At 41.7% G+C, this 12,299-nt stretch overlaps 1 protein-coding gene across 5 annotated transcripts in view; it reads right to left on the reverse strand.

Annotated features, from left to right (window-relative positions):
* Snx1 (sorting nexin 1) overlaps positions 1 to 12,299 on the reverse strand; it is a 380,995-nt gene that overhangs the window by 342,228 nt on the left and 26,468 nt on the right. The window lies entirely within an intron of this gene.

A 12,299-nucleotide genomic window follows, 5' to 3' on the forward strand; every position in this document is an offset into this window, starting at 1 on the left:
AGCTTGGGATTTGAAGTGCGTCTTGGTGCGCTTGATTTCTGTCTGCAAAAACAGTCAGGATAAGAAGAACCAAAAAATTACACTTGCCGATTGCAATACAAACAGAGGGGTTCGCTGAAGAAGATCATCTGACAAATATGCAATTTACACGTAGTCCTTGTCTGTTGAACTGGCTCTATGTGTTGTTAATATTAGCCACCTGCACCCTAATTTTCTGTCTATCTATCTATCTATTGCCAGACGCCTCAATCCCGTTTGGGGTGGCCACAAAAAAATCGCCTCCAAGTCGCCCTGTCCCCCGCCATTTCACTGCCCTGCTCCCAACTCACACCCCCCTCTCTCATATACCTCTCCACCCCATCCCTCCATCTCATCCTCGGCCTCCCCCTCCCTCTTCCCCCCTCCACCTCACTCACATACACTCTCTTCGTCAGTCTTTCACCCTCCATCCTCTCCACATGGCCAAACCACCTCAGTGTGTTCCTCATAACACTTCCTATCACATCCACATCAACACCACAACGCTCCTTTATATCCTCATTCATCAGCCTGTCTCTCCACGTGACTCCACAGGCTCCTCTTAAATAACTCATTTCCACTGCTCTCACTCTTGACTTGTGTCCTTCCAACAATGTCCAAGCTTCACTTCCGTACGTTAGAGTTGGTATCACAATACTGTCATGTAGTAACTTTTCCACTTCCATGCTCACTTCCCTGTTTCTTATCACTGCTCTCAAAGAACCAGCAACCTTTCTTCCCTGCTGTACCCTTTCAAGCACTTCACCCTCCAAACCTCCATCCTTACTCATCACACTACCCAAGTACTTAAACGTACTCACATTTTCCAATTCCTCACCATCCAACCTCGCTGTACATTCACTAACTTCACCTCTCTCAAAGACCATCACTTTACTCTTCCCTACATTCACCTTTAGATTCCGTTTCTTACACACACACTCAAACTCATCCACCAAGCCTTGCAGCTCCCCTTCGTCTTCACTCAACAACACAGTATCATTTGCAAACAACAGTACAGGGAGTTTCCAAACACTATCCTCTCTCACCAGGGCCACTCCAACATCCACTACCCTACCTTGTACCTCTTTTATTACCCCATCCATGTACAGATTGAACAACAATGGAGACATGACACATCCCTGTTTCAAACCAATTTTCAAAGAGAAAAATTCACTTAGTTCACCATCCACACGCACTGCAGCCTTCGCACCACCGTACATACTCTTCACAGCATTCAACAACTTCCCATCTACTCCATATATTCTTAACACTTTCCACAATCCTTGTCTATCCACCCTGTCATATGCTTCCTCCAAATCCAAGAAAGCCACATACAACTTCTTTCCCTTCTCTAGAAACTTTTCCACTAAAGATCTAAGAATGAATATCTGATCTACACAACCTCTTCCCTTCCTAAAGCCTCCTTGTTCTTCTCCAACTAATTTCTCTGTTCTTTCTCTAACTCTGTACATCATGCTAATTTCATTATATTTATCACTTACGTTTCCTTGCTGGCCATTCTCACTCTCCCCAAGCTGCACAAAGACTGTTCCCGACCACGCTTGGGTGAGATACGAAGACAGTCTTGATTTCAATGACAAATGCTTGGACCAGCTTCGTAACACTTTGGCCAACAAAAACGGTGCAGCATGGTTTCACTGAAAATGGCTTCAAATCCAATCCGTCAGTTTGGACGACAAAAATGAGGCTATGATGAAACCGAGAGGTCTAGTAGGTTAAAGAACTGGTTGGAGCCTGCCACTGTTTCAAGATGAGGGGTGGTTTGGGTTTACTGCTCACATACTGCCATTCACGGGCATGTATGGCTGGTCATCCTTGCCTTAAATTTAATGTCAGGACTAAGTAGACTAGCCCATGGCTTTAGGCTCCTGTTTATATGGAATCAACTGAGATTGGATGGATGGATGGACGGGTGGATTGCAGTGCCCAGCTTGCACAAACCTGAGTTAGGCAGGCAATTCTACACATTCCAGCAGAGTTTTACAGGTTCTGAGAGGCAAATGATCCACAAGGCCACATAAGACCACTGTCTGTGACCACTTCACGCACAGGTGTAGGTGTGGAGTGCTTTTAGAGTGTACGGCAAGTGTACAGTGTGTAGAAGTCTTTTTGCTGGAAAGCAGTATCTGTGAATACATCTCAATATAGCATGGTACCAACATACCAAAGATTACGGATATCATCATCATCACTATCATCCGGACCTCCTTTCCCACCCTAGGGCAGGGTGAGGAGTAGCAACATCCAGACAGCCAAAGTTTGCCCGATCCAACGGGCCATGCTTCCATTCATGCATCATTCAAGCCCCTGGAATCCTGGCTCTATCTGATATGCCAAAAACTTTCACCACATTCTGCAGCTTCACATAAACATATCGGATATAGTCAATCCAAAAGCTGTCACACTAAAAAGGGGTGCCATATCCCTGATCATGCACTTCTCACAACATTCATCCAGTCAGCTTGATCTCTTGTCAGTCTCCTAGCCTCACTGACATCCATACCTCTCCTCCTCACACACTCATCCACCATATCCCTCCAATTTCTCCTTGGCCTACCTTGTCTCCTCCCTCCTTCAAATTTGCTCAGATATACCTTTTTCACCACTCTATTGATATCCATTCTCTCCACATGGCCATACCATCCCAGTACACTCTCTTCAATTCTGGTGTCCACAGACTTCCTCACTCAGCATCTTTCACAAATCACATTATTTTGTATCCTATCCACTGTCTGTATTCCAGATACATTCCTCAGCAGTCCTATCTCCACTGCTTTCACTCTTAACTTTTCATTTTCATATCACACCATAGTCTCACATCCATATGTTAAAGTTGGCAATAACACTCCTTCATGTAAGCCTTGCACAGCTACAGCACTCAATCCTCTGTTTTGTATCAAGGCCTTCACAGCACCAATTACTTTCCACTGCTTTGCGCAGTGGCAGTATTATAACCAATGAGGTCTTGCCTAAGTGACGTATTTGCTGCTGCTATAAAGCTCGAATTGGGAAAAGTTTCAATACCATCAAAGCACTTTTGCGGCACCTCGGTTTGGGTTACCTTTCCTAGGAGGGTAGTCAAGTCGTACCCCACCTGCTCGTGGTGACCTCGCAGACACCCTGTTTTTTTGTTTTTTTTTTCCATTTCTGTTTTTTGTGCTTTTTTTTTCTTTCGGTTTTCTTTTTTTTTCTCCTAAATTAGGGTGACACAAACGGGGGCGGTGCTACCCGGGTTTATCCCGGGTAGTATTGTATATACGTTTTGCTGTTGTTGTCATTTTTTGTTTTGTTTTTTTGTTCTCCCCTATCATGAGTAAACAACACCAGTGCCCTCACTGCAGTAGGTCTGTAGCAAAAAGTGCACAAGCACTGAAGTGCGCCTACTGCAGCGAGTGGATTCACATAGCTTGTGAAAATTTGGATGCAGGTGACTATCCATTCATGAAGAGGAGCCACCAGTTGGGCTTTCACTGGCTGTGTAGCCAGTGTGTTGCACCAGCAGACAAGGTCTTGGCTGGTGGAGGAAGTAGTACCAAGAAGGAGTTTGAAGATAAAGTTATTGGGCTGATCTTTCAAGCAATCAGAGACATATCAAATAGACTGGAGGCACTAGAGACCAAGGTCTCCTCACCCATGGCAGTCACGCAAGATCAGGCCAAGTCATTTGCAGATGCTGTTCGCGGGTCTCTCGTGGGGGGAGGGAAGGATCTGCCTGGGGGCGTGATTGAGATCAGTGCTTATGGCCAGAAAAAAGCCATTCATAGTCAGCATGTACTGATTGTGAAACTAGAGAGTGGCACTGGTGCCCTGACAAATCAGATGGGACCAGAAGACATCAGAGGCGTACTTAACTCGGTACCGGTTGATAGCTGCCTTAAGACCAAGGCTGGTGGGCTGGTAATGAAGTTTCCGTCAGCTGAGGCCAAGGGTGAAGCAACTGGAGTGCTGACTGATCATTTTGGCTCTGAGGGCACTTTTTGCATATCAGAGCCAAAGAAAATTTTGCCCAAAATGACCGTGACAGGCCTTTCCTCTTCCTTGGATGACTCTGACATCATCCCAAATATTCTGAGAAAAAACAATAAAATCAAGATGCTCGTTGATCGAGGTTGTACCCTCAACCTTCTCATCACAAGGACAAGGAATGACACCAAAACTGCTGTCTTGAAGATGTCGCCAGAGGTGAGATCCTCCATTGTAGAACAAGGCAATTACATCTATGTGGATCTTACAAGATGCCGCGCTTTCGATAGATTCTGGGTTACACAGTGTCATCACTGTCAAGGCTTTGGTCATACATTTGAGAGATGTTCTAGGAAAAGTGATGAACCTAAATGCATCTTTTGTGCTGGAGCCCATAAATCTAAGGACTGTAGTAACAGAAATTCTCCCAAATGCATCAACTGCTCCTCTTTAAGACATCAGGATGCTAATGCAAAGTCACAGGCGGTTGCCCATTTTGCATCAAGTAGAGAATGTCCAATTATGATTTCTCACAGGAACAGATTGATTGAAAACACCAATTCTGACCATTCAAAAAACTGACTACGTCCCTCTTGAACCAGTTAAGGAGGGGTCTTTTAAATATTCGTTCCATCCATAATAAGACAGACTATATTAATGAAAGCCTAAATCAGCATGAGCTTGACATATTGTGCTTGACTGAAACCTGGTTGTATGAGTCTGATATCGATATTATTCGTAATGCTTTGCCTAAGGCACATTCTATTATTAGTATTCCCAGGCCTGCTGCTGACTATCCAGGAGGAGGTGTAGCACTCATCTACTCAGCAGCACTTGCAAAAGTTTCTCTCATAGACTCAGACCTGACCCCATCTTCATTTGAATTTATGGAAGTATTAATAAATTTCCATCAGAATACCATTAGAATTGCAATTGTCTATCGACCAGGTCATCCAGGCAGAGATTGAGGTTTTATGGAGGAGTTTGGGCAGTTTCTTGAAGGGATTTCTCTTAAACCTGGAGGACTTCTTGTTTGTGGTGATTTCATTTATTGGGTTGACAGTCCAGAGTCAAAACTATTTTCTTCAGAATTCCTTGAGTTGATCACCCAGAACAATTTATTCAATCATGTGAGTAATCCAACTCATGTCTCAGGACATGTCCTTGACTTGATCTTGTCCCCTGTTGGTTGCAGGCGCATATCAGATGTGGAGGTGGACTCATTTGACCCCCTCATCTCTGATCACGCTCTGATCACTCTTAGTTTTGATGTCCCGAAATCCCCTTCATATAAAAAGGTCATCAGGTTCAGAAATTACAACAATGTTGACTCCCAGTTGATGTGTTTTGAAACTGATCAACATTTAAACTCCATCGATTCTTCAAGTCTTTCTTCTGGTGAATTGGTTGATATTTACAACAACGAGCTCAGGTCAATTTTTGACCATTATTGTCCTGAGGTAGTAAAAACAATCACTGTACGTGATAATTCTCCGTGGTATGGTCCATCCATTAATTCTTTGCATAGATAACGTAGAAGGGCAGAACGTGAGTGGCGCTTGCAGCGGACCTAAGTAACTCGTTTGCGTTATGTTTTTGCAAGAAGAGCAGTCATTCACACTGTAAAAGCCCAAAAGGCTAGGTATTATCAAAATAAAGTTGATTCATGTGGTGGTGATAAAAAAAAACTGTCTGCAGTTGTGAACAATTTGGTTGGTCGGAGGAATGTAACTGTTAAACCAACTTCTGTATCTGATACCCAATTGGCTTCTGATTTTGCTTCATTTTTTACAAGTAAGATATTTCGCATAAGAAGTGATTTAGACAGCAGTTCTCCTAGTGAAGTGTACTCAGTTGATTTCCAGCCACAGTGCACCAGGGATCATTTGCTTTCAACACTTCATCTGCTGGATGTAAACAAAGTCAAATGTTACATCAGAGAACTTAATAAAGCATTTTGCTCACTCGATCCGTGTAACATGTCACAACTGCCTGATGTGTATGAGCATGCTGCAGACTTTATCTGCAACATAATAAATAGATGCTTCTTAGAAAGTAATTTTGTGCAGTCTGAGAAACGTGCTTTGCTTAGGCCCCTAATTAAGAAACCTGGCCTTGATGTCGAGAGCATGACAAATTATCGTCCCGTCTCTAACCTGTCTTTTTTATCCAAGATTATTGAGCGGGCCATACTCGATCAACTCTTACCATGACTGGAACACAACAGAGTTGTTCCTGTTTCAATCAGCATACAGAAAATACCATTTAACTGAAACTGCACTAACAAGGATTCAAAGTGACTTGGTGGCAAACACTTGTAGTGGGATGTCCTCTCTCCTAGTTCTGTTGGATCTGTCTGCAGCTTTTGATACAGTAGATCATAAACTATTGTTGGATGATCTGTATTTTTATGGCGTTCGTGATAGTGCCCTTTTGCTCCTTAAGTTGTATCTGTCGGACAGATCTCAGAGAGTGGTTGTTGATTACGCTAGCTCTGATTCTGTTCCTCTTCTATTTGGAGTCCCTCAAGGATCAGTTTTGGGTCCAATTCTGTTTACTATCTACACAAGTAGTTTATTGTCTCTACTTGATGCTCATGATGTGTCCTATCATTTTTATGCTGATGACACCCAGCTCTATGTTAAGATGTCAGATATCAACGATACTAAGATAAAGTTTGAATCTCTAATGTCTGATATTAAGATTTGGATGGCTAAGAGGAAACTTAAGCTGAATGATGGTAAAACTGAGATCATCATCATCAGAGGAAACAGAAGGGGTGATGACACTGACAATGCCCTGGCTTTGAACATTGGCGTGTCACAGCTGCATCCAGTCAGTTCTGTTCGAAATCTGGGTGTTTATTTTAATTCTAAGTTAAATTACAAAGAACATATTAATCAGGTTGTAAGAGGGTGTAACTTGCATATCAAAAATCTGTACTCTGTGAGAAAATTCCTGAATAGACGGTGCCTCTTAACATTGGTCCATGCAGTGGTCTTGTCTCGTGTTGATTATTGTAATTCACTGTGGGTTGGTCTTCCAAATAATATACTAACAAAAGTTCAGTCTGTGTTGAACAGGGCGGCACGGCTTATCTTTGGTCTCCCCCCGAGAACCTCAACTACCCCGTTTCTGACCGAGTTGCATTGGGTACCAGTAAAGGCTAGAATTGAATTTAAACTGTGTCTTATTACATTTAAGGTTCTTAAGTTTGGTGAACCGAAGTATCTAGCTGAATTGTTAAAACTCCCATCGACACGCCCGGGTGTGATGTTACGCAGTGAAGATGATTCCTTGCGTCTTGATGAGCCAGGAGCCATTCACCAGTCATCCTTCTCTGATCGTTCTTTTGCATATAGAGCCCCTAGATTATATAACAGATTGCCATTGTCCATAAGACAACTCTCTACTGTTGAATCCTTTAAGAGACAGCTGAAAGCCTTTCTTTTTTCAAAATGCTATGACCTGGAGAGAGGTACTATGACGGATGATTATAGGGTTTAATTATTGCCACTTTCATATATATATGATGTAGCTTGTATTATATACAAGAAATGTCACAATTCTTGTAATTGTAAAAAAAATGTATGTGTGTCGGGCACTAGCGAATTCCCAAAAGGAAGAACTGGCGCTTTTGAGAAACAAAAGGCCAGATTATTATTATTATTATTTCCTTGTGTCACTCTACTTTCCACTTCTTTTACACAATTTCCTTGCTCTTCTATCACTGTACCCAGGTATTTGAACTCTCTCACCAATTCTAGTCTCTCTCCATTCACTGTAACACCACACTGGGAGTTACCTTCTCCCTCGATTACCATCACTTTACTCTTTTCTACATTCATGGATATACCTGTATATATTTTTTCTTGAAATAAGTCATCAATCACTACGCATTAAAATGTTAAATTTCATGGGTAAAGTGAAAACTCATTAATAAAGAATCCACAAGAGAGGCAGACTGGTGAATTATGATCTAACAAGAACCTCATCAGATGCCACTGGAATATTCACACCAATTTCATAGGTTGACTTTGGAAAGAGGGTTGGATTGGAGAAGGAAAGACTTCTACAAGTACTCACAAGCCACAATTTTCCCTAAAAAGAAATAAACTGTAAACAAATTACATAGTTTCATACTGCATTATAAAACATAAACAGATTGATACTCAAATTCTAAATAATGTAGGGAATAAGTAGAGTGGAACCTCCTTCACATTCACTACTTGCAAACTACCAGGCTCACGATAATCTACTGTAAATGATTCATCCTTGTAAGATCAACGCTACAGATAAGATGTGCTTGCCACTCTAGTCGGTTAGGCAGAGTTGAATTCTGTTATGTGGACTGACATTTATATCTGTGTAGAGTTTTGTTATGGAAAAATGGCTGAGTAAATCATCTTCCTTCATCATTATCCCGGACTTCCTTTCCCACCTTAGGGCAGGATGAGGAGTAGCAATGTCCAGAGAGCCCAAATTTGCTTAATCCAATGGGGCATGCTTCCATTCACTCATCATTTAAGCCCCTGGAATCCTGGCTCCATCTGATACGCCAAAAACATTCGCCATGTTCTGCAGCTTCACATACACGTATCCCACAGAGTCAATCCGGATGCTGTCATGTTAAAAAGGGGTGCCAAATCCCTGATCATGCACTTCTCCTCACAATATTCGACCAGCCAGCTCAATCTTGTCAGTTCCCTAGCCTCACTGACTTCCAAACCTCTCTTCCTCACACACTCAACCATCATATCCCTCCACCTTCTCCTTGGCCTACCTTGCCTCCCCCTTCCAGCGAATTTGAAGGAGGGAGGAGGCAAGGAAAGCCAAGGACAAGGTGGAGGAATATAGTGGATCAGTGTGTGAGGAAGAGAGTTTGGAAGTCGGTGAGGCTATAGTCATGGCACATGACTCTGAGGTTGTCATTATCGTACCCTGGCAACCTATCATTCAGAAATGCGTCCCATTTTGTGTATAACGAGACACAAATCATACATGTATAATGTGATCGTGTATAATAATATTCGTGTATAATATATTCGTGCAGAATAAAATTATATGTGTATAATATGATACAAAATCGGACGTACTTTTGAACTGTAGGTTGCCAGAGTATGATAATGACAACCTCAGAGTCGTGCGCCGCAACTATAGGAGTCTGACAAAGAGATCGAACTGGCTGGATGAATACCGTAAGGAGAAGCGCATGAAGAGGGATTTGGCACCCCATTTTAACATGACAGCGCCCAGACTGATTCTGTCGGATATGTGCATGTGAAGCTACAGAATGTGGTGAATGTTTTTGGCGTACCTGATAGAGCCAGGATTACAGGGGGTTGAATGGTGAGTAAATGGAAGTGCTGCCCATTGGGCTGGGCAAATATGGGCTCTCTGGACACTGCTACTCCTCATCCTCCCCTAAGGTGGGAAAGGAGGTCCGGATGATGATGATGATGATGATGATGATGAAGTAAGATGATTCACTCAGTCATTTTTCCACGACAAAACTGTCACAGATATAAAGGTCATTCCACATAACAGAATTTAACTGTGCCTAACAGATTAGAGTGGCAAGCACATATTATCAGTAGTCTTGATCTTACAAGAATGGAACATTTACAGATTACCATGAGCCTGGTAATCTGCAAATAGTGAATGTGAATGAGGTTCCACTCTATCATGTAACAAACTGCTAGATTCCCATAGCATGGGCTAGACTATAAATGTCACCAGGCAATAATGTAACATCCAAAACCAAGATGCAAATACAGTTATCAGGCAATCCATGGGAAACTGAATGTTTACTGAATTCACACTTAACTTACAGCCACCAATGATTCATTCTTTGGCACGGTTTGATAAAAACTGTATCAGGTTATAATGGCCATTTTATGCCTACAGCATTTTTACTGTTTTTACACATGTTACTTCAATTGTTTAACAAGTGTAATGCTGTTGTTACATTCTCCAATCATGATTCATTCTTACATTCTTCTGCAACTAGCCAACTCCTTCCCCTAAAATGAAAATCTCAGCTTCAGAATAATGAACCAACCATAACTGGTGTCAGACACAGCCATTCATGCAATACCAACAGAACTAAAAATACAGTAATGAATTACCTGTCCCTCCGCCTGGAAGCATGTGAGAATAGCAAAAAGGTAGTGCTTAACAAAGGCAGCCAATAAATTCCAGCTAACAGTGAATATTTACTAATAAGGCATACAGCCAATCCTTTGGCAGAATTACTGTACAGGGTTTAGCTTCCTTGAATATCCAGACTAATGAACTTTGGTTTTATGGAAAACACAGGGAATTTTCCACTGTATAGGTAATACATTGTAATGCATCTTTAGGCCCCATGAACAATGTGAATTATCAAACCCAAGGGTTTAGTGTGCTGCACTGTAGTACACAAAACAACACAGATGGATCATTTTTCTGTTACTATGTTGCAGAAGATGATCAATGCCAAAAAATAATTTCCTTAGCATTACCCACTGCCAGATGGTATTACTGGAGCCATGATTATAACAATTACTCTAATACAGGATCTACCTATCCTAATAATATCTACCTAATAAACACTGTACTGTACACAAATCCTCTTTTGGCAGAGTAAGTCATGTTTATGATCACTAATTACACTTAATCTGTGGCAGATGGCATGCATGACTATGTTCAATCAATTTACAGAAAAAATTACTGTTAAACTGCAGTCACTGCCCACTGAACCATCATACATCTATTAAATTCAGTAAAAGTCCTCTAATCTGGCCACCAATAATCCGAAAATCCCAATACTCCGAATTTGTCAAGGCGAAATTTTTCGAATATTACTGGTCTTATTTCAAATTTTGGGGGGCTTTATCTAAGGGTTTATCCACCTTGGACTTGCTCTTGGACTTGGATATAGCTGCCTGCAACTATTCAGCTACACTTCTGTCCATTTCTGGCGAGTAAAACAATAACCCACATCATTTTAAGTGTTTGTTTAATGATCATGAACACTCACGATCACTAATTTCTGCTCATGGATGCCCCCTTCCTGCCCCTATACATCTGAGGAAGAGGGCACTAGGATATGGAAAAAGTCAATAATATAAATATGAACATGCTGCAGCAAGAAATTAATGCATTATAAGGACAGTAAAACAAAAATGTTAACAATGGGTCGGCCATCTCAGGCCACATGCGCTGGGTGCTTGCAAGCGTTTCTGTGTGTGTGTGTGTGTGTGTGTGTGTGTGTGTGTGTACCCAACACATGAGGCCTGAGGTGGTCGCTGTTAACGTTTTTGTTTTATTGTCAACGTCACAATGCATTAACTTCTTGCTGCAGCATGTTGACAGTTATATTACAGCATATATTTTTTACATATCCTAGTGTTCCATGTTTGTATTAGTAGTGGGACCAAGAGTGTTAAGCATGAAATCAGCTTGAGATGTAACTGCCAGTTATGAATGACACGTGGGGTGGGGGGTTTGGTAGGGTATGGAGGAGGGTTGGGAGCCAGGGCAGAGGCGGATGGAGCTAGTTTCATCACCCTCTCCCCTCTTCCCTGGGTATACAGGGGTAGCAAGGGGGCATCCCTGGGCAGAAATTAGTGATGGTGAGTGTGCATTACGTACTTCTAATATTTTCAGGGGTCCCTCCCAATAGTCCGAAAAAACCAAGTCGTAATGACCCTCGATCTCCTGCCATTCGGATTACAGGACTTGTACTGTACTACTATTATAAGAAGCCATTGTACAGAGGACAACACATAATCATGTACTATCAAGATAAAGGTAATGACTATATCATATAATCAAATATAATTACTATATATCTTAATGACCCTAGAATGGAATTAATTCCACAGCACAGTGAATCACAAACTTGGTTACACAAAAAGATGGGTTAAGATGCACAAGGTGGAGCATTTCTGTTACCTGGGAGTACCAGTATATACATAGTACAGTGTGCCAAACCTGGCAGTTGAAATGACACCAAAAGTGCAGTATTAGAAGACTGTTCACCTTCCAGGTATAATATTTGTAAATGGGTGAGGGTGAAGTAACAAAGTGTACTGTTGTAGTAGTCACACAGGCTGAACTAAAAATTTGGCCTGAATCCTGTGTTTCAGTATGCACACTAGATCAGGCCTTGCTGACAACATGCTGAGATTTTTTTGAAAAGCAATTGAAAACTTGATTAATAAACAAGCTCTGTCCCTGTGCAGCTATGAACAGACTGTGACTGAAATTTCAATGATCATTTTCACCTTAAAATCAGTGCTTTTGAAAATGTT

This window comes from Coenobita brevimanus, chromosome 74 (genome assembly GCF_032717465.1).
Source record: "Coenobita brevimanus isolate Jiangsu-jjx chromosome 74, ASM3271746v2, whole genome shotgun sequence".
Lineage (NCBI taxonomy): Eukaryota > Metazoa > Arthropoda > Malacostraca > Decapoda > Coenobitidae > Coenobita > Coenobita brevimanus.